The following is a 23,075-nucleotide window of genomic DNA, read 5'->3' on the forward strand; positions in this document are numbered from 1 at the left end:
TCACCAACTCAATGGACATGAGTTTGAGCAAACTTCAGGAGATGGTGAAGGACAGGGAAGCCTGGCATGCTGCAGTCCTTGGGGTCGTAAAGAGTCAGACACGACCGAGCAACTGAACAACCACAAAGAAAAATCTATGTGTTGGACTGCACATGTGAACATAATACAACATTGTAAATCAACTATACTCCAATAAAAATTTTTAAAAACTAAAAATCAGTTTAAGTTCCTAGAAAAAAAATGTATATGTTTTAGGTTAAAAGGCACAGGGGTATTTAGCAGTTCCAAGGAACTACTTTCTTAAGTATGAGAGCAACAAACTGGAGGTCACCAAACTCTCTGAGGACATATAAGAGGCTGGAGGCTGGTGGGGCAACCAGTGAGCCCCACTGAGTGGCTCAGTGTCTGTACAACCTCATTCAAAAAAGCTACAGGATGCTAAGTGGTTCAGACAAATCTGAGTTTGACCACTTGCTGGCTGTATGATTTTGTACTCCTCACCTTGCTGCTGAGAGCCTCAGTCTCTTCTAAAAAACAGAGGTCATGGCACCTGCTTTCCAAAATTGCTATTGTAATCAGATAAAATAGTGTAAGTGAATGCATCAGTGCATCTAGACCAGTATCTAGAAGACATTCCATAAACGTACATTTAGTCCCATGTCTCTCTTAAAAAATATACTATATAGAAAAGATCTAATAAAAGCTAATTTATGGTCAAAAAATTCAGGAGTGCTTGTTTTGAGGGGGAGGTTGGTTTGTTGTTTTTGTTTTGTTTTGGCTATGGCCTGTGGCATGCAGATTCCCCATTGGATCAAGGATCAAATCCACGTCCCCAGCACTGGAAGCACAGAGTAAGCCACTGTACCACCTGAGAAGTCCCAGGAGTACTCGAATACTGGGGGGAAAAAACAAAAAGAAACATCATCAGTCACTTTTGGAGAATTTGAAAAAACCAAATCATTTTTCTGAAAACTACATTATATAGAGAATTAAAACAAGCATTAAATCAAGCCAAGCATTAAACCTGCCTTTCTGAAACGTGCTACACTTCAGGGTAACAAAATAGCTGAAGCGCGATAATTAGTCTGAAAACTGGTAGATATTAAGAAACAAGCATCAATCTGCCTTTCTTTATAAACATGCCTTAAGGTAACCAATTAGTTAATAAATGAAATGGGATAATAACACATCATCATTGTTGTTTAGTCGCTAAGTTGTGTCCAACTCTTTTACAACCCCGTAGACTCTCACCTCGGAGAAGGCAATGGCACCCCACTCCAGTACTCTTGCCTGGAAAATCCCATGGATGGAGGAGCCTGGTAGGCTGCAGTCCAGGGGGTCCCTAAGAGTCGGACACGACTGAGCGACTTCACTTTCACTTTTCACTTTCATGCATTGCAGAAGGAAATGGCAAGCCACTCCAGTGTTCTTGCCTGGAGAATCCCAGGGACAGGGGAGCCTGGTGGGCTGCCGTCTATGGGGTCGAACAGAGTCGGACACAACTGAAGTGACTTAGCAGTAGCAGTAGCAGCAGACTCTCACCTGTCAGGCTTTTCTGTCCACCGGATTTCCCAGGCAAGAATACTGCAGTGAGTTGACATTTTCTTCTCCAGGTGATCTTCACGACCCGGGAATCAAACCCATGGCTCCTAGGCTCCTATATTACAGGTGGATTCTTTACCACTGAGCCATGTGGGAAGCAGTCATCACCCTTTTGCAAAGAATAATGACATCACGGATCCAGGCAGTGATAATCAATAGCTGTTAATGTTTCAAAAAAGAAGCACATGAACATTATGTAGCTTCTGATGCAAGTGTACATGGCCACAAATGAAGTATTCTGGCCAAAAAAATGAACCTGAATCAAATCAAGCCTTTGTATCTAATCAGCAGTTTACAGAAAATAAAAGGAGATAGATGTGTGTGTTAGTCGCCTAGTCATGTCCAACTCTTTTTGACTGCATGGACTGTAGCTGTCCAGACTCCTCTGCCCACAGGATTTTCCAGGCAAGAATACTAGAGTGGGTTGCCATTTCCTTCTCCAGGGCTTCTTCCTGATCCAGTCATTGAACCCATGTCTTCTCCATTGCAGGCAGATTCTTTACCATTGAGCCACTTGGGAAGCCTCGATAATAGTATAGATATGTTTTTAAAAAGACACTTGCTCAGTGCTTTCAATGCCAGGGGCCTGGCTCTATCCCTTTTCGGGGTACTAAGATTCCATAAGCCACATGGTGTGACCAAAAATATAAATAAATAACAAAAATAAATAAAAATAAAATAAAGACTCCTTATCATTTAGTGATATTCACAGAAATATTTATGGTTAAAATGACATGGCTGAGATTAGCTTCAAAAGAATCAAAGAGTTTGCTTGTATCAGGCCTTGTGATTCATTCTCTGGCATCACCTCCAAAAAAGAAAAAAGAATCAAAGAGGCCAGGAAAGAGTATAAATGAAACCAATAGGAGTGGGAAGCTGTGTGGTAAATATTTGAGGATTCATTGTACTATGCTTTTTACTTTTGTGCACGTTCAACATTTTCCATAATTACAATTTTTAAAACAAAGCATGATTTAAATACATAAAAAAAGAGCTCTGTGGGTCAGTGTCTATCCCAAATCTGGTTTAGAGAAAGGAATATCACAATCACAGTCTCTGGAAGGCAGTGACTTTTTGATCTATTTGGATACACATCTTTTAGAACATACCATATATCAGATGGGTTTGTACACTGATCTGAGAAAAATAAAATAGTTTCAAGGCTCAGAACAACCAAATATATCCAAAAATATATGATTAAATCAGAATAGCTCAGTAATTCTTCCTTGGGCACCATGGTAAAATACATTTGTTTGTACTGAGATTTACATGATGGAAGCTGTTTTAAACATTATTCTCCATTAACAATATCTGCCTTTTATGGTAACCAGAGCCTTGAAGCTAAGAGTACTGAACTATCTGGCATTAATCTGCAACTTTCAACTCTTCCCTCTTGTGAGATAATGCTATCCCATCAATTATCCTTAGGCAGCTGTCCTGTAGCTGCACTTCTCCTAAGCACATCCAGCTGCCCTTTATAAGTGTTCCTATCATGGGTACTTCACTGCCTTACCCAGTGGTCTTTTACCAGCTAGGTTTTCTTCGATTCTAAAGTCAGGAACTCTTGAGGCCCATTTCAATGTGATATATTTTTTATAGACAGGCAATCAGAGCTGTCAAAAAGGAAAACTAGAGAAAGGGTCTTGTTTATTTATGTATGTATTTTTGGCTGCACAGGGTCTTCGTTGCTGCATGAAGGCTTGCTCTAATTGCAGTAAGTGAGGGCTACTCTTTAGCTGCAGCACGTGGGCTTCTCATGTCGGTGGCTTATTTAGTCGCAGAGTGAGGGCTCCAGGCATGCAGGCTCTGTAGTTGTGACACATGGGTTTAGTTGCTCCACGGCAAGTGAGATCTTCCCAGATCAGTGATCCAACTGGTGTTTCTGGCATTGCAAGGTGGATTCTTCATCCCTAGACCACCAGAGAAGCCCTGCCCTTAGTATTTTACAAACGTTACACAATTAGTCCTCAGGACTACCCTTTGAAGGTGACTCTTTTCCCCACTGTCAAGAAATTGAGACCCACTGAGGCTGGCTGGCTTGTCCAACGCTGCATAGCTGGTAGTGGCAGGAGCATATTTGAATATAGGTCTGTCTGACTTAGAAGCCCATAGTCTTTCTATCAATACAACAGAATTCTGCCTTACCATCAACCAATATGAATGCATAGGAACCTAACTTGTTGTTAAATCTCTACATGGAAACTGGCCCACAACTGGCCTTGGTCATCTTTTTATTCCCTAACATACACTTAATAAGGATAAATCTCCTTGCCTTAATAATGGCATTATAATCCTTTAATTTCCTGTTAAGAATCTGGAGGCATGTAAAGGTCAAGGTATTTTTTCAAGGCTGCACATTGGGTAAGAATGAACTCTTTTTTTTTTTTCTCCTCTATTCAATAAATATTTCAACTAGCAGATGAAATTTCAGTTATTCTGGATTCTGCCAAGAAAGCAAAGCCATTTGTTTGAGTCAAGAATTCCAGGATTAGATAGACTAAAAAGAGAAGTCTATTTTCTTCTAAAATCCCCAAATGGATTGCCCTGTAACCTTCTACAGTTTTAAACTTAGTTATACAGAGCAATCACATAAGAATCTGGAAAGGAGCTTGGGTATATGCATTTTTAAACAAATTCCTGGGAATTCCCTGGCAGTCCGGTATTATTAACTGTCCAAACTTCCACAGCGGGTGGCATGGGTTTGATCTCTGGTCTGAGAACTAAAATCCCATGCGCCAAAAAAAAAAAAAAAATTCCACAGTGAAATTTAAGAACCACTGATCTTATGGACTGGAAGAAACACAAGCTGGAATCAAGATTGGCGGGAGAAATATCAATAACCTCAGATATGCAGATGATACCACCCTTATGGCAGAAAGTGAAGAGGAACTCAAAAGCCTCTTGATGAAAGTGAAAGTGGAGAGTGAAAAAGTTGGCTTAAAGCTCAACATTCAGAAAACGAAGATCATGGCATCCGGTCCCATCACTTCATGGGAAATAGATGGGGAAACAGTGGAAACAGTGTCAGACTTTATTTTTCTGGGCTCCAAAATCACTGCAGATGGTGACTGCAGCCATGAAATTAAAAGACGCCTACTCCTTGGAAGGAAAGTTATGACCAACCTAGATAGCATATTGAAAAGCAGAGATATTACTTTGCCAACAAAGGTCCATCTAATCAAGGCTATGGTTTTTCCTGTGGTCATGTATGGATGTGAGAGTTGGACTGTGAAGAAGGCTGAGCACCGAAGAATTGATGCTTTTGAACTGTGGTGTTGGAGATGACTCCTGAGAGTCCCTTGGACTGCAAGGAGATCCAACCAATCCATTCTGAAGGAGACCAGCCCTGGGATTTCTTTGGAGGGAATGATGCTGAAGCTGAAACTCCAGTACTTTGGCCACCTCATGGGAAGAGTTGACTCATTGGAAAAGACTCTGATACTGGGAGGGATTGGGGGCAGGAGGAGAAGGGGATGACAGAGGATGAGATGGTTGGATGGCATCACTGACTCGATGGACATGGATTTGGGTGAACTCCGGGGGTTGGTGATGGACAGGAAGGCCTGGCGTGCTGCGATTCATGGGGTCGCAAAGAGTCAGACACGACTGAGCGACTGAACTGAACTGAACTGATCTTATGAAGAGTCAGAAATTGTATTAGTTATCTATTGCTTTCTAACAAATTACTCAAAACATAGCAACTTAACACAATAATCATTTATCTTGTAGTTTCTATGCATGAAGAACCCATGTGTGGCTGAGCTGGATGTTTCTGGCTCAGGGTTTCTCATGAAGCTGCAATCAAGGTGTCAGTGGGGCTGCAGTCATATCAAGGCTCAAGGTGGAGAGGATCTTTTTCCAAGATCTCTCATGTGGCTGTTAGAGGATTCAGTTTCTTACAGGCTGATGTACAGGTGGTCAGAGGCCTTCCTCAGTTACTTGCCACGTGGACCTCTTCATAGAGCAGCTCACATTATGGCAGCTGGTTTCTCAGAGTGACCAAAGGAGAGATCAAGAGAGAGCAAGCAAGTCACAGTCCTTTTGTAACCTAATCTTGGAAGGGATATCATATCACTCTTGCTATAGTCCATTCATTAGAAGGAAGTCACTAGGTCCAACCCCACACTCAAGGAGAGGAAATGACACAACAGCATGAATACCAGACAGGAATCTATGGGGGCCAACTTAGAGGTTGCCTATCACAGAGAGGTAAACAAAGAATTAAAAAATAAGGCAGTAATATATGTCCACTAAGAGAAGCCAGTATCAGTGATACCTCGGGGCAACAAGTACATCCAGTATCTAGATTTTGGTTCCTAAATACCATTCCAGGACTCCTTGAAGAAAGGGAGAAATGGCAACTCTAATGCTGGGGTGGGAAAAATACAAGATCAGCCTGGAGCTTCTTGTAGTTCAAGAAAAAAGATGATGAAAAAAAAAAAAAAGATGATGATCAAAAAACAAAAAGGACATATGAGCCAACCCCAAAGGTTCCAATGGTCAAGATGGAAAAATTTGAACAACAAAATTTGCCGAGGTCCAGCCCTGGCTGATCCAGGGTATTCGAAGCGGGGACGGCGTCAGCGAGGATCAGGATACGATAGCTTCAATTAGATATTAATTAGAGATGTAAAGAGTAATAGAATGAGGATAGCTCAGTAGGAAAATTCAGTGGAGAAAAGAGGCCGAGTAGCCTGGTTTACGCGGGAAACCAATAAAACTTCAAGACAAGAAGCTTGCACCACTTACGTAGGCTGCAGGCGTCCTTCTGTTCTCCCGAAGGAGAGGAGACACTGAGGCCTCCCCGGTCGGATCTTAGAAGCCCAGGCATAATTAGTAAGCATGGCGGGTTCCGCGCTCCAAATGGAGACTCAGCCAGAGTGAGAGAGCGAGCGACACGGGGAGACCAAGTTTCGGTGAACAAGGCCCGCACTTTATTTTCCAAAGTAGTTTTTATACCTTAAGTTGTGCATAGAGGATAATGGGGGAAGGGGTAGAGTCATGCAAGGACAGCAGTTCCTGATCCTAATCGAAGCCAGACTTTCAAACTTATCATATGCAAAAGTTCAGGTGATTTACATCATCTTCTGGCCAGGAGGCCTGTTAACATTTTAAGAAACTTATTTTTCTCTAAAGGTGATTATTCCAAAGTCAGGAGCCACCCTCCAAAAGCATTAGATAAAGTTGCATTCCTATAGGGCAAAGGTGTGGTGGGCTCAATCAAGAAAAGAATTAACTCAAGGGTCCAAGGTTACAAACATTAAAGCTACTACTTACACCAATTATATTAATCAATACACTGCCAGGGACACAGCAGGTAAGGGATATGGAGACTTAGCAGCAAATATTGGCCCAACAAGTGAAAAACCCTTCACCAATACAATTTCTAATCAATCTTTTAACTGCTCAAAGGAATCTGTATTTAGACAGTTTAGAACATCTCATGCCTCTCACAGTTCGGAGGCTCTGAGCAATCACATGTGGCCAGAAGAACCTATTCAGGCAGGCTAGAGGACTTCCAAAGGAGTTTGTAGGTTGAAACACTGTCACACCCAGGAACTTTATTAACTGGAGCTATAAGTTAACTCTTTTTTCAGAGAGAGGTAGTGGGGGACAGGCCCCCCCCCCCCACGTAAAGTCAGAGGTGTAGGTGAGAGCACAAAGCAGAAAGTAGGCAGACTCTGGTTTTGGGGGTAGATGCTTGAGGATTTCCAGGGGGACTCCTGAGGCTCGATCCCGCCTTTGCATATATCAAGCCTCCTTCCTCATGACCTTTGCCACGGGCGGAGTACCTCACTCTGGCCCCCAACAAAAATTAAAATCATAATATAAAATATAAACTGAAGTATAAAATAAATATATATATGCATATTTATAATAAATGATTGGATATAAATAAGTGGGGGAAGGAGGAAGAGATGAATCTTCTTTACAGAAAAATTTCCGATAACATAATTCCCAATAATATTCTACTCCAGGAGGTGGAGCTTAATCTCCTGCTCTCCTTCAGTGTGGGTTGGATTTTGTGACTTACTTCCAGACAATACGGGAAGGTGGCGGGGGTGGGGGGGGGTGTGGAATGCTACTTTACAGTGTTGACACTAGCAAATACTACTGCGGTCTAGGTGGTCAGGGTTAATTTAACATCAGCATAATTAAGTCATCATGGACCCCTCATATGATATGATGTGAAGAGCATCTAATCCATATGATATTTTTCCCAAAGCTTATAATCCCAGTCTAATCACGAGGTTAAAAAAAAAAAAAAGAAACAATCAACAAATTCAAATTGAGGAACATTTTAAAAAATATCTGACCAGATTCCTCAAAACTGTCATGGTCATAGCAAGGTTATGAAAAACAAGGAAAGATTGAGAAACAGACCGGGGAGCCTAAAAAGACATGACGACTAAATGTAATGTGGCACTTTGGATTGAATTCTGGGACAGAAAAAGAGTTAGTAAAATCTGAAATAAGTCTGGAATTTGTACCAGTGTTGGCTCCTCAGTTTTATAAATATTTTATGATAATGTAAGATGTTAGCCTTAGGAAAAACTGGGTGAGGAGCACACAGAAACTTTTTGTACTATCTTTGTAACCTTTCTGTAAATCTAAAGTTATTCCAAAATAAAGTTGATTAAAAACAAAAAATAAAGCACTCTGCTTATAATTTTGAAAATGTGATGACTGCAGCATTTCCCCCTAGAATTAGCTTCTGGCTGAGCACACTTCAAACCCTCTTTGTCTTCCATCAGCTACATACTTCTAATGGCAGGTCCCACTGGACACATCCATTTATGAGACGGAATAAAGAATGGTTAGGAGCTTTCCTGGAAGCCATTCCAACAAAGTGACTCAAATTCATCTTTTCCCCTCACCCAGATTCCCTAAATGCCCAGAGCCACTGCACTGCATCCAGGATGAAGCCAAGTGTGAATGAAAGGAAATTGGAATGGAAAAAAGTCTTAACCAATCCCCGCTGAGGAGGTCTTTAAGACATCTTCCTTTGAAAGAGTTGAAAGTACATATGATCATGTGAACTCAGTGCTAGATGCCCTCCTTGCGCCTTGGAAAGAGCCAAGTCACGGGGTTTTGGCAGAAGCTTCATTTGTCGTCGTTGTTTAGTCGCTAAGTCATGTCCAACTCTTTTGCAACCCCGTGGACTGTATGTAGCCCGTCAGGCTCCTCTGTCTTTAGGATTTTCCAGGTAAGAATACTGGAGTGGGTTCCCATTCCGATCTCCAGGGGAACTTCCCCACTCAGGAATCAAACCCGCATCTCCTGCATTGGCAGGTGGACGCTTTACAACTAGGCCACCAAGGAAACCCTCAAAATTTATTAGCTTAGCACTAAATTCACCCTGGAAAGATCTTAGAGGAAACAGGTGAACGCTGTCTGAAATGGTGCAAAGCTTGCCCCCTGCCCCTTTAGCTCAGGTGCTCCTGCTCTTTCAAGCATTCAGTCCTCTCTGTTGGTCTCCCCGAGAACCCAGGGCAGGTTTAGGTAGGTCTTCCAGGCCCCCTCCATGCCTCCATTATAACATCTGGTTACATAAGTTAAGTGTGTAGTTAGCCTGTAGGTTCACTGAGGGTGTGGTTCAAAGCTTTTAAAAATCTTTGTACTGTCACAGTGGGCCCCCAACAATCCCTTGTTGAGTAAGTGAATTGATGCTCTTGTTGAAGGAGGGAAGCCCTCGCCAGGGAGAGACTCTGGCACCCGTGATAAGAACATCAAAGCTCTGATGACTGACCTCTGGGGTCAATTACAATGGGAGGGTAAGAGAAACAGCTAATCACCAACAGCCTCTTGAAAGCTCACACAGAAATAGACAGCTTTCTCATTCTACAAATGAATCTTTTATCAGTCCTACACAGGTTACCAAGCTTAATATATTGTTAGCTATAAACATAATGCTATTTTCATAACAATGATTTGAAATCCAGTGTCCTAGGATATTCAACTATTGAAAACACACCTGTCCCAATGAATCAGACTAAGATGCTGGAACTGAAGACAGTAAAATCCTCATCCATCAGGCACTTTGTATAACCCCACACCCTCACTTCCCCTAAAGACAAACACACCCAAGATACGAAGGCACAACATAGGCTGGGTGAGGACACGTCCCCACAGCGCGATAAGAAAGAGCTCAACATCTGTTAGCTTAATATGGGCTTAAGATTCACAGCTTCTTTCAAGGTCATCCACATTTGTGGCCACAATCAGAATGTGGGTCTTCCTACACACCTAGAGCTTGAAGTTTACAAAGCACTTCGCAGCGCAAGAAGTGAAGACAAAAAGCCAGGTTCATGAGAAAGCGCACTCACTGGTCGAGCCCCGCGCGTGCGCACACTGAGAAAGGCCGTCCCAGGCGCGTCCCGCCGTCACCTCGCCTTCCGCTCCGGGCTCTCAGTGCCCGCCTTCGGGTTAGGCGCTGATTGGTCAGGCTGGCCGGTGCTCGGGGCGGAGACTGGGTGATTGTCAGCAACGCCCCGGGACAGCCTAGCTTCAAGCCTGAGTTGCCGGAGCAGGCTCCTGGCTTCCGCGCGGCCGAGGTAAGGTGGGGCTGGCGGCTCTGTAGAGCGGTTGGCTTGGGGATCGAGGAGGTGCCCCCGGGCCCGATGGTGGTGGGGAGCCCTGGTGACAGTCAGCGTGGGAGCTGAAGGAGCGCGGTTCGGAGTTGCCGGGATGAGGGCGGGTTCCGCCGGGCGGTTGGGTGCCTGCGCCGCGGCTGATGGGAGAGGTTCTGGGGCCGCCGGGTGGCTGAGGGCTTGGGTGGGGCTGGGGCTTCGGTGGAGCGGAGGGACTTCGGCCGACTAGCCCCGAGGGCTGGGGCTCCCCCACCCGCCCAGTCACCCCCACGGCTACCCCCTGCCTTCATCCGTCTTCGGTCCGGTGTCCGGAAGGCCCTTGGCGGCGGTTCCCGTGGGTGTTGCGCGTCCCCCGGGATCGGCGGGCGCACCTCCCCACCAGGCCTCGGGCGTCCGGAGAGGGCAGCACACCTCCCGAGCGGCTCGGTGGCTTAACCAACTCAGCTGACCGGCTTTTTACTGTTTTCACTTTTCGCCTCCTTGGACTTTCCCACTGTGTGTTCTTGACCAGGACTTACATTAGTCCCAAAGGTAGGGGTGGAAGGGAAAGAATCGACCTTTTAACATTTAAAAGCACGTTATATTATGGAAACCTGGTCGAGAGACTAGCGTAAAGAACTCGGTGTACCCATCACCCAGTTTCAACAAGTATCAATAAATGGCTAGGCTTGTCCCTCTCCACAGATTATTTTGACGTGTATCTGAGACATATCACTGTATCTCTCTTACTTATTTCTTAGGATCAATAGTCATCCTTTTCCAATCATGTGCTTCCCAGAGAGATTGAGTAAAATAAGGCACGCTTTAAGGCGTAGACGGCGCTAATGCATTTTGCGTTAGGAGAATGTGGGCAATTTTCCAACCGTGCTGTCTCATTACCTGGTGCTCAGGCTTTCGAAATCACTGAAAACAAAAGGTGCCAAATAATCTAGTTTTGTCTGTAGCTTTACTGCATTTGAGTGGTAGTAATATTTGATTTTTATTCAATAAATTTTGTTTTAGTATTGATAATTTTATATTTACCGAGTCCTTGATGTGTATGAAGCATTGTGAAAGTGTTTTCAGCTGTTAGTTCATTAACTTTTACAACAGCTGTATGAAGTATTGATGGGTATTATCCCATTTTACAGGTGAGCAGGAAAAGAGGTTTAGAGAGGTTAAGCAGTTTGCCTGAGGTCAGGCTGATGTAAGAAGCTTGTCGTTGATGTTTAGTCCCTAAGTTGTGTCCAACTCTTTTGCGACCCTATGGACTGTATGTAGCCCGCCAGACTCCTCTGTAAGTTTTCACAGGTAAGGATACTGGAGTGGGTTGCCATTTCCTTCTCCAGGGATGGAACCCAGGAGGATTCTTGATTGCTGAGCCACTTGGGAAGCTCTATGTATGAAGCAGGGGGCTGTAATTTAGCTTGCTGATCCAGGTCACTGCAAAATTCTTGCTCTTTTAACCATAATTGAATGTCCCAAGAAATTGTGGAGTAAACCTAACTGCTGTGGAAATTTCTGTTGGGCTACAAATCCATAATGGGAAAAAAACCACACCTGGATATTTTGAATACAATAGTAAGATAGGTATTTTTTGTCCCTTTGAAACAATAAAAGGTTAACACAATTGGTTTTGAGAGTCCCTTGGACTGCAAGGAGATCCAACCAGTCCATTCTAAAGGAGATCAGTCCTGGGTGTTCATTGGAAGGACTGATGCTGAAGCTGAAACTCCAATACTTTGGCCACCTCATGCGAAGAGTTTACTCATTGGAAAAGACTCTGATGCTGGGAGGGATTGGGGGCAGGAGGAGAAAGGGACAACAGAGGATGAGATGGCTGGATGGCATCACCGACCCGATGGACATGAGTTTGAGTGAACTCCGGGAGTTGGTGATGTACAGGGAGGCCTGGCGTGCTGCGGTTCATGGGGTCGCAAAGAGTCGGACATGACTGAGCGACTGAACTGAACAGTTGGTTTTAAAGTTATGAGCAAAGTATGCAAGTGTAGTTCAATAAATAAAATTAAAAATTTTTTCTCTAGATATGGCCAGTTAAAGGGGAAATGAAAAGGGAAAAAAATATATCAAGGAATAGTCTCTATCTCTTTTGGCAGTTAACATATACTTGCTATATATACTGGCTACTTTAATATGTATCCCTCATCTTCTCAGTTTTACACTGTTTCTTATCTTCATCCAAGTATTGAGTTGGCTGAAAACTTTGTTCTGGGTTTTTCTGTAACAGCCTTTGGAAAAACCCAAACGAACTTTTTGGCCAACCCGATAGTTTTAGAGTAAGGACTAGAGACAGAGAGAGACAGCTGGGCTTATTCAGAGGACAGTAGAGAAGACCTGCTGAGTTGGAGTTTAGGATTCCTACTGTAGGGGAGTAATTCAAAAGTCTAAAAGTAAGGTTAAATTCACACATGAAGGAACTTGAGTGCCAAATTTAAGAAACTTGAATTTTGAGCAAAGAAGTGACATGATCACAGTCTCCTAGGAATATAATGAGCTGGCTCTGTCAAAAATGGCTTCACCTGAGACGTGGAAACAATTAGTGATTTGACCTGGTGAATATAAAAGAAATGGACTTTCCAGATCTCCCTAGCGGCAAAGAATCCACCTGACAATGAAAGAGATGTGGGTTCAATGTCTGGGTTGGGAGGATCCCCTGGAGTAGGAAGTGGTAACCCGCTTCAGTATTCTTGCCTGGAAAACTGAAGGACAAAGGAGATTGGTGGGCTACAGATCCTGGGGCTGCAAAGAGTTGGACACGACTTAAAGCAACTCAACAACAAGAAATATCCATGAGCCCTGTTCAATTTGAGGAAGAAGGAACTCAAGGCAATACAAAATGGCACAGGGAAGGCTGATACACATTCTGTCTAGTGCTGTGCAGGGAGGGGGAGTTCATGCTCTAAGTGAGTCTGGCAATGAAGCAAGACTCACAGTGTATTAATTTTCCGGGGCTGCCGTAATATGCTGAATGACTAAGCACACACATATAAAGGAAATAGATTTTGGTTTAACTGGTGAATTTATGGACATAAGGAAAGAAATGGAGGAAAAAAATAGTCTGTAAAATAGTAAGAGACAGTGTGGTGCAGTAGGTTCCAAAGTCCAGGTAAACTTCAGTTTCTACTCCTTTGTTTTCTTGGGTAATCTTGGTGATGAGTATTATTAGTGTATGGCTACTTTTTGAATCGTTGACAACTCAACTGTTCATCTTTTCTTTTATATGTTTATTGTATACTGTTGATACAAATTTCACCACTTAGTTTAAGCAACAAAATGTGGCACTATAATCTCACTATGTAATGATACAGAAGAAAGATGGAGAACTCCATCACCTCACCTCAGACACAGACAATATTAAGCTTTGGTATCTTTTCAGATCTTTTCTTCTGTATATGCGTGTGCATAAAATATTTCACCACCATTTCTATGCTTTATTTTTTAAAACAGAATCACATATATGTTAGTCATTTAGATGTTTATCAGATATCCTTTCTTTTGTTTTAATGGCCATAAACTTAGAATGGGTATGTTGAATTTAACTATTTCCTTATTGATGGACATTTAGTTTGCTTCTAGAGTTTCTCTTCTACAACTAGTACTTCAGTAACTAGGCTTCCCTCATAGCGCAGTGGTAAAGAACCTGTCTGCAAGGCAGGAGACTTGGGTTTAATCCCTAGATTGGGAAGATCCCCTGGAGAAGGGAATGGCAACCCACTCCAATATTCTTGCCTAGAGATTTCCATAGACAGAGGAGCCTGGTGAGCTACAGTCTATGGGGTCGCAACTACCCTTACTAGCTTTTAAAAATGCAGCGTCTTTTTTGAAACTGACACAACATTGTAAATTAACTATATTTCAATAAAAAGTAAAAAATACTGTTAATTTAAAAAAAACAACTAAACACCTTTAATTTAAAAAGTATGATTTATTGATTTTTTCCATAAGGCAGTTTTATATATACATAATATGTAGAGGACAGTAATTATTACACAGCTTATCAAAATCACCTTTATAATGAATTCTCATCAATTTGCTTGGCCCAAGGAAGCAATTTTAATTAGTGAAAAATAGTATTGACTTCCAAGTAATGTGAGTGTTTGTTTCTACTGGTGTCCAGGACCACTTAAGATACTTGGGCAGTCTTTAAAAAGATTGTTTTAAAACTGATGCCAGAATACTTAATTCGTTTGCATGGGAATGCTTAAAATAACACTTTAAGGAAATTCCTGTGTCATTCACAATAGGGTTATATCTCAGAGTTACATGAAAATGACACATCTTTAATTCAAATGGAAACATACAATTAACCTCTTTTATAACATAAGGAGAGAAAGTCATCCTCTAAAAATGTAGTGAAAATGTCCCTCAAAAGTTTAGTTTCTTATCTAAAGCTCTTTTAATTTGAAAGAACTTTCATCGAGTTTTAATTAGGTAATGTTCTTAGGCTTCTTATCTAAATAGATTGTTGTTGAGAGATGTAGTACAGGTCATGAGATTTATTGTGGACTGAAAAAAGTTACACTTATGTCAGATTCTGTGTTGGGTACTGGGAATGTAGCAGTATATTTAATGTTGTATGACTAGTATAGAATATTAGTTCTAAAATACTGCCAGTAAATTCCATATGCATAGGTCGAATACTATGTCATTACTTAATAGTGTGGTAAAGTGTTCTGATTTAAAGTCTCAGCCCAGACTGATGTGAAATCTATAGCTGTGGTCACTAGACTTGAATTTCAAGTTTAATTTCTAGAAAGTAGGGTAGGTTGTTGACATATGGTAGACAACTTTTTATTATGGTAAATAAACATTGTTTTTTTTGGGGGGGTGGGGCTTCCCAGGTGGCTCTAGTGGTAAAGAACCCTCCTGCAAATGCAGGAGACAAAAGATACAGGTTTGATCCCGAGTTGGGAATATCCCCTGGAAGAGGGCATGGTAACCCACTCCAGTGTTCTTGCCTGGAGAATTCGTGGACAGGGGAGCCTGGTGGGCTGCAGTCCATAGGATTGCAAAGAGTCAGATATGACTGAAGTGAATTAACATGCACACACAAGCATTTTATATATTTTTTAATTTAACAATATTTATTTAATTTTGGCTGTGCTGGGTTGCTGGGCGTGCTTTTCTGTCATTGCAGCAAGTGGAAGAGGGCTCCTCTTCATTGTGGTACTCGGGCTTCTCATTGCAGTGGCTTCTGTCCTTGTGGAGCGCAGGCTCTAGGGCACAGAGGCTTCAGTTGTGGCAAGTGGGCTCAGTAGTTGTGGCTCCTGGGCGCCCAAGTGCTGGCTTAGTAGTTGTGGTGCACAGGCTTAGTTGCTCTGCGGTATGTGGGATCTTCCCAAACCAGGGATCGAACCTTTGTCTCCTGCACTGGCAGGTGATTCTTTACCTCTGAGCCACCAGGGAAGCTCAATACGCATTAAAAAAAAAAAAAAAGCAAATAACATTCATCTACTGTCCCCGTGTCCTAAAAGAAAAAACATTTTCACACTAGAAACATAAGGATATGTTCTCAAAGGACAGTAACTTTTTTGGGGGGCGTGGTGCCCTGCATAACTTGCGGGATCCTAGTTCCCCAACCAGGGATTGAACTGAGGGCACGACAGTGAAAACAGAGTTCTAACCTTTGGACTGCAAGGAATTCCCATCAAAATAAAGGACAGTAATTTTAAGTTGATTAAGTTTTTGTTTTTTACTTCATGGCCCTTGTTTTTCTTTTGCATCATTGTTTGTACCCAGAATGTAGATTGCCCTTTGGGGTACACTGATTTGGTTTACCTGACTTCTTAGTAAGTTTTCTGAAAAAAAGGAAACATTATTCCAGTAATTTGGCCAATCCAGTAACTAAGAATGTTCTGTTAATCTTTTTAGACTCCCAGTATAAAGTGGTCACACTCTTCTGTTACATTGTAAAGATAATTAAGTGGCCATTTCTGTGAATAGTTCACAAAGATCTTATAAAAATAAACTCCATGTACTCTTGTAATTTTTAAAGTTTGTAGCATTTTAAATTTACTGACAACTTTGTTATCCCTGCTAGCAGGTTTCTTGTGAAGCTATTGCTAATAACTTTTTAAAACTATCTCAAAAACATACACTGCATTAGTTGAAACAATTTTATTTGATTTGATTGTGGGCTTCCCTAATAGCTTAGTTGGTAAAGAATTCCCCTGTATTGCAGGAGACCCTGGTTCCATTCCTGGGTCGGGAAGATCCGCTAGAGAAGAGATAGGTTACCCACTCCAGTATTCTTGGGCTTCCCTTGTGGCTCAGCTGGTAAAGAATCTGCCTGCAATGTGGGAGACCTGGGTTTGATCCCTGGGTTGGGAAGATCCCCTGGATAAGGGAAAGGCTACCCACTCCAGTATTCTGGCCTGGAGAATTCCATCACTTCATGGGAAATAGATGGGGAAACAGTGGCTGACTTTATTTTTCCGGGCTCCAAAATCACTGCAGATGGTGATTGCAGCCATGAAATTAAAAGATGCTTACTCCTTGGAAGGAAAGTTATGACCAACCTAGGCAGCATATTAAAAAGAAGAGACATTACTTTGACAACAAAGGTCCGTCTAGTCAAGCCTATGGTTTTTCCAGTGGTCATGTATGGATGTGAGAGTTGGACTATAAAGAAAGCTGAGTGCCGAAGAATTGATGTTTTTAAACTGTGGTGTTGGAGAAGACTTGAGAGTCCCTTGGACTGTGAGGAGATCCAACCCATCCTAAAGGAGATCAGTCCTGGGTGTTCATTGGAAGGACTGATGTTGAAGCTGAAACTCCAATACTTTGGCCACCTGATGTGAAGAGCTGACTCTTTTGAAAAGACCCTGATGCTGGGAAAGATTGAGGGCAGGAGGAGAAGGGGATGACAGAGGATGAGATGGTTGGATGGCATCACCGACTCAATGGACATGGGTTTGGGTGAACTCCAGGAGTTGGTGATGGACAGGGAGGCCAGGCATGCTGCGGTTCATGGGGTCGCAAATAGTTGGACACGACTGAGCAACTAAACTGTACAGTCCATGGGAGTTGCAAAGAGTTGGACAAGACTGAGTGATTTTTCACTTTCACTTCACTTTTAATTGGTCTACCTGTGTGCTACTATATATTTTTGTAGTATTTGTGGAGGGAAAAGAAAGCCTGTTTTCAGTGTTTATCTATTTCTCATTCAGTTTTGATTTTCTCTTCTACTAGCTCTCATCCTCCCCCCAACCCCGCTGTAGTACTGCATTGTATTTCTATGTCTAGTCTAGCCAGAGTAGATTCTAAGCCTATACTATCATCATATAATTCTAGAAGTCAAATTTTACCCACACACACAGAACCAAACGAAACAAACCAATCAAAACAAAGTGCAGCCTGATTCTTAGCCATCTTTTTTAAACCTTTTTTATTGTGAAGTGTAACACACCGTGTAACACAGGAAGATGGATAAACATAAATAATACAGCTCAATATATGATCACAAAGCAAACATCCATGCAGTGACCACCCAGCTTAAGAACTAGAAAGTTGCCCACCCTCTGGAAAACTCCTTTTGCTGCCTTGCTCCTGTTACCCATCCCATGCAAAGGTAACCACCATGGTAACACCCTACACTACGGGTTTGTTTTGCCTTTTATGATTTTCTGCATGCCTTTAAGAGCTATAGTGATGTCCCCTTTTTCATTCCTGTTACTAGTAACATGTGCCTTTTCTCTCCTCAGTAAATCTCATTTAGAGGTCAATTCTTTTTACTACTTTTATCAAAGCACCAACTGTTGGCTTGGTGATATTTCTCTGCCTTGATAGTTCTCTAATGCTTTCAAATAGTTAATTTAAAAAAAAATTTTTTTTTTTTTTTTTTTTGTTCCACTAGTTTACTTGTTCTCAGCAGGAGGAGAATTTGTCTGAAATTAGCCTAGTTCACATATAAATAGAAGTAAAATTCCTCTTAAATCTGTTTACAATTGAGACAGTATAGAAGAGGCACCGGCTTGGGGCTTAGATGCCTTTTGTTTAATATTCAAGTATTAACTGAGCAACTGTTGTATTCCATATAGTTTGCTGAGTGCTGGGGTCTTATGATGAGTAAGCTAGTCTTTGCACTTGAGGTGATTAAAGTGCTGTGGAGGAGATAGGCAGTTTAGATACATTGTTTTAATGTGCTGTGTAGGAGAATACACACAGGAGGGCCCTAATACTGGTTGATCAGGAAAACCCTTTTGGAGGAGGTGAGAGCTAAACTGAAACAAAAGATTGGTAGAAGCTAGCAGTAGTCCAGGAAGCATGTTGAATTTCTAAGATTATCTATGAGACTGGATCAAAGATTAGATTATGAAAAATGCAGAGGATAGGGAAACAGCTCAAGTCATAAGTACTTTGTATTGAGAATGGATAGAAAGGGATAGCAGAATCAGGGGAAAGGGTGACGCACGTAATCTTGTTAGATTTTTTACAGTATACAGACTCAGAAGAGCAGGAGGAGCAGCAGAAATGGAATTTGATATATTTAGAAGGGAAATAGAACTGCTTGTAGGAAATGAAACAGAAAGAACAACTGGGGTGCCATTGTCTGAGGCAGGGGACACATTGAGGAGGAAAATTAACATGTTCAGTTTTTGCTTTCTTTGGTTTGAAAGAAAATGGGAGAAACAGGAAGGTAGCATGTGATTGCCGTTAACAGGGAAAAGAATCCACGTAATACAGGGTATAGCTGATGTCATGAGACCTGTGAGTGGAGGGGTGGGTATGATCTTGAGCACTTGGTTGGAAGGAGGGACAGGAGAGAGTGGGCAAACAGGTTTAGGGGGACAGAACAGGTGTGGATACAGAGATGCTGCGCTTGCGGCATGTGGAGTGTGAGGTCATTGAGGGATTTCCTGTCAGATGACTTTTCTTATTTGAATAGTAAGTTTGGTCATCTGAGAAATGACGGAGCTAGAATTAGATTTGGGGAGCATGGAGAATGCTAGAAATAGCTGCCCTGGAGAATGGAGGAGGGGAAGAGCAGGAAAGTAAGACTGCCCTGACTGCGTCCCTGAGTCATGTCCGACTCTTTGTGACCCCGTGAACTGTAGCCCGCCAGGCTCCTCTGTTCATGGAATTCTCCAGGCAAGATTACTGGCATGTGTAGCCATGCCCTCCTCCAGGGGACCTTCCCGACCCAGGGATCGAACCCAGGTCTCCCACATTGCCGGCGAATTCTTTACTGTCTGAGCCACCAGGGAAGCCTGTGAATACTGGAGTGGATAGCCTATCCCTTCTCCAGGGGATCTTCCTCAACCAGGAATTGAACCAGAGTCTCCTGCATTGCAGGCGGATTCTTTACCAGCCAAGCTACCAGGGAAGGCCTAGTTGAAACTAGAGGTAGTACATTTGTAGCAACTTCAAGATGTGAGATTTAGTCATTTTCCTACAGCCCAATTTCGTAAGTGTAGGCTGGTGTACTTACCAAGTTCTGGCTTGCTGAAGAAACAAAACAGTAGAAAAAGGGACTGAAAATACTAGAAAGCAGTGGTTCAGATGTGGGGCTGCATGAGGCGGAAGATAGTGAAGGTGGGAAGGGATTGACTAGGATGACCACAAGTTCAGGGGAGGGAGACTGAAGGTCTCCATATGGTGCAAGGAGTGTCTGAGTGATATTTGGATTTTGTAACTTCTAGATTTTGTTTTTAAATGAAAAGTAAAACATGCTTTGTAGCATTGTTCTAAGCAGCACAAACCATACAAAGAAAAAATTCTCCCTGCTTTAGCCAATTTTAATAGCCTGATGTAAAGCTGGTTGGGTGGTGCTGAATTCTCTTAACATTTGCTTGTGTGTGAAGCTTTTGATTTCTGCGTCAAATCTGAATGAGTCTTGCTGGATAGAGTATTCTTGGTTGTAGTTTCTTCCCTTTCATCATTTTGAATATACTGTGCCATTCCCTTCCGGCTTGTAGAGTTTTTGTTGACAAATCAGCTGATAACCTTAAGGGAGTTCCCTTGTATTAATATGTTATTTGTCATTTTTTCCTTGTTCCTTCTATCTTTGTCTTTAGTTTTTGTCAGTTTAATTACTGTGTCTTGGTGTGTTCCTCCTTGGTGATTATCCTGCCTGGGACTCTCAATAAAACTTGAATCCAATTGTCGGCTGAGAGGCGGGGCTGCACTCCCTCCCTGTTAGTTTGGCCTGAAGCAACCCAGCCCTAGTCTATAGGCTCTGTGATAGGGCTAATGGCGACCACAAGAGGGCTCATGCCAATGGGCACGTCCCAGAACTGCTCCTGCCAGTGCCTCTGTCCCTGCTGTGGGCCGCTGCCACCTCACATTTCTGCAGGAGACCCTTCAGCACAGTAGGTGGGTCTGGTTCGGTCTCCTGTGGGTCACTGCTCCTTTCCCCTGGGTCCTGGTACACACAAGATTTTGTGTGTGCCCTCCAAGAGTGGAGTCTCTGTTTCCCCCAGTCTTGTAGAAGTCCCACAGTCAAATCCTGCTGGCCTTCAAGGTCAGGTACCCCTGGGATTTCCAATCCCTTTGTCAGATCTCCTGGCAGGGAAGCCTGATGTGAGGCTCAGAACCTTCACGTCAGGGGGAGAACTTCTTTGGTGTTATGGTTCCCTCGTTTTGTGAGTCACTCACCTGGTGGGTATGGGATTTGATTTTATCATGATTGTGCCCCTGCTCCTGTCTTGTTGCAGCTTCTCCTTTGTCTTTGAACGTGGGGTATCCTTTTTTTGGTTGGTTCCAGCTCCTCTGTCGATAGTTGTTCAACAGCTATATCTGTGCTCTTGCAGGAGATGAGGGCACGTCCTTCTACTCTGCCATCTCGAATCAATCTCTCTCAATAGTTTGATGTACATCTTTCTATAAATGAAAAGGTTGAAGATTTTTGTCTTTTACAGAAATTAAATCATAGTATATTACTCTCCTGTATCATACTATCAAGTCATTACATAGACTGTAACTCGCTTTTTATAGATGCATAAAGCTTTGTAATATGCATATACTGTAATTAACAGGTGTTTTATTGATGAACATTTAAAATTGATCCTAGTTTTGTGAATAGAAGAAGCACTGCAGAAAATACCTTTATGTTCTCTATGTGTAATGCTTTTATTTCTGCAAAAAATTCCTGAAAGTTAAGTAATTTAATCAAAAGCTATATGTGTTTTTAAAACTTTTATTTGAGGCGTAACTTACATTATGAAAAGTATGTAAGTGTGCAGCATCTTGATAAGCATTCCCAGAGTAAGCACATCCAACTGTCTGTCTGTCGAGAAACACAGCTTGGCCAGCATCCACTGAAATCCTGCAGTCAGGCCTACTATCAGTCACTACCTCTGTCTCCACAACAGTTAGAAAAAAAACTTTGAAAAAGAATTCACAATGTGTGATTAACTTGCTTTTAGTTTTACCTGTCTTAGATCTTTATGTAAATAGACTCAAACAGTGGTGTATTGGATGCATTATTGTAAATATTATAACCACTCAGCAGTGGCAAGAATATGTGTTTATGATGTACTAGTGCTGATGAGTCCAGAGTGCAGAGTTCCATTTAGGGAAGGGCTTGGAGAAGAGAGGACTCAGGACTCATAGTTGAGTGATGGGGAATGCTCGAGCGCCCTTAAGTCAGTCCTCATGAGGAACAGAGGGTGGTCAAGCAGTGCTTCCTAAGGAGAGCTGCTTTTGCTTGTTTCTTAAATGAAGGCACAATTTGCATACAGCAAAATTCACTCCTTTTGGTAGATTTCTTTGAACACAGTCATGTAACCACCACCACAATCAAGATATAGACTATGTGCATTTTTCCAAAGCTTGCCTTGTGCCCTATTGTAGTTGTTACAGTGGAGTTGTTCCTCCACTGACAGTCCCTGGTGACCCCTGATCTGTTCTGTCGTCTCTTTAGTTTTGCCTTTGAGGGAGAGTTTTGAAAAGAACTTAACAGCAGTAATTCAGAGATGGTTGGATAGCATCACCGACTCAATGGACATAAGTTTGAACAAACTCTGGGAGATGGTGAAGGACAGGGAAGCCTGGCGTGCTGCAGTCCTTGGGGTCGCAAAGAGTTGGACATGACTGAGCAACTAAACCACTACCACCACCACCACAAAGAGCAGTGACTGATTGGAAACAGCCTGGATGTAAAGTGAGCGAGAATAAGCAAGTACTGGACCCTTTGACACAGCATGCTACAGGGAGAGCCGAGTTTCAGTTCGGTGAGGGAGGAAACACTTACCTTCATTCAAACAGGCTTCCAGAGAGCACAGTGGAGGGGTCTGGAGTAAACGGTAGCTGGAGGAGGCCCCCAGCTATGTGACCTCTTTTCCATGTTTTCTGATTAACATCCTTGTTGAACATTCCCCTTATTGAAAATTCCTTTTATTTTTTTGGTGACAATATCTCTTACATTTTTCGTTACCTCTTTTGCATATTTTTTCCCACTGACCTTTGCTTGATCTTCAGGTATTTCCTGAGATTTCTATCCTGGCTTCATTTCTTACTCTGTATGAGTTAGCCCATTCACTCTTAGGTTGCATTTTCTAAGCCATGCTTCTTAATCTTCATCTGTAGTGCAGACTCTCTTCCTCACAAGAATAATTTTTTAAAAACTTTTCACTTAAAAAATGAGCAAAAAAACTTCTCAATGGAAGGTATCAAAATATGCCCCCAAACCTGTGAAGAACCCCCTACTAAAATTAAAAAGACTGACAGTACCAAGTATTGACCATTGACAATACGAGGGATTGTTGAACAGCTAGAGCTCGTTTATTTATCTGCTTTGGAGAGTGTAACTGGTATAACAACCTCAGAAAACTTAGTTTCTATTAAAGATTTAGCTATGTATCTGTATATATTATGAACTAGCAATCTTACTCCTGGGTATAAACTCAAGAGAAATTAGTTCTTATGTGTACCTTGCTATGT

General features: G+C 42.3%; 1 protein-coding gene across 2 annotated transcripts in view; it reads left to right on the forward strand.

The window, feature by feature from the left end:
- Positions 1-9,286: 9,286 nt before the first annotated feature.
- Positions 9,287-23,075, forward strand: part of MTFR1 (mitochondrial fission regulator 1) — a 60,478-nt gene continuing 46,689 nt past the window's right edge. Inside the window, exon 1 of one of the 2 annotated variants that reach the window (XM_061438878.1) lies at positions 9,287-9,377. The gene's annotated coding sequence lies outside the window, so the exon portion shown is untranslated. Of the gene's footprint in view, positions 9,378-9,998; positions 10,158-23,075 lie in introns of those variants that run through there. The other variant, XM_061438879.1, reaches the window with a different exon arrangement.

Source organism: Bos javanicus, chromosome 14, assembly GCF_032452875.1.
Source record: "Bos javanicus breed banteng chromosome 14, ARS-OSU_banteng_1.0, whole genome shotgun sequence".
Classification (NCBI taxonomy): domain Eukaryota; kingdom Metazoa; phylum Chordata; class Mammalia; order Artiodactyla; family Bovidae; genus Bos; species Bos javanicus.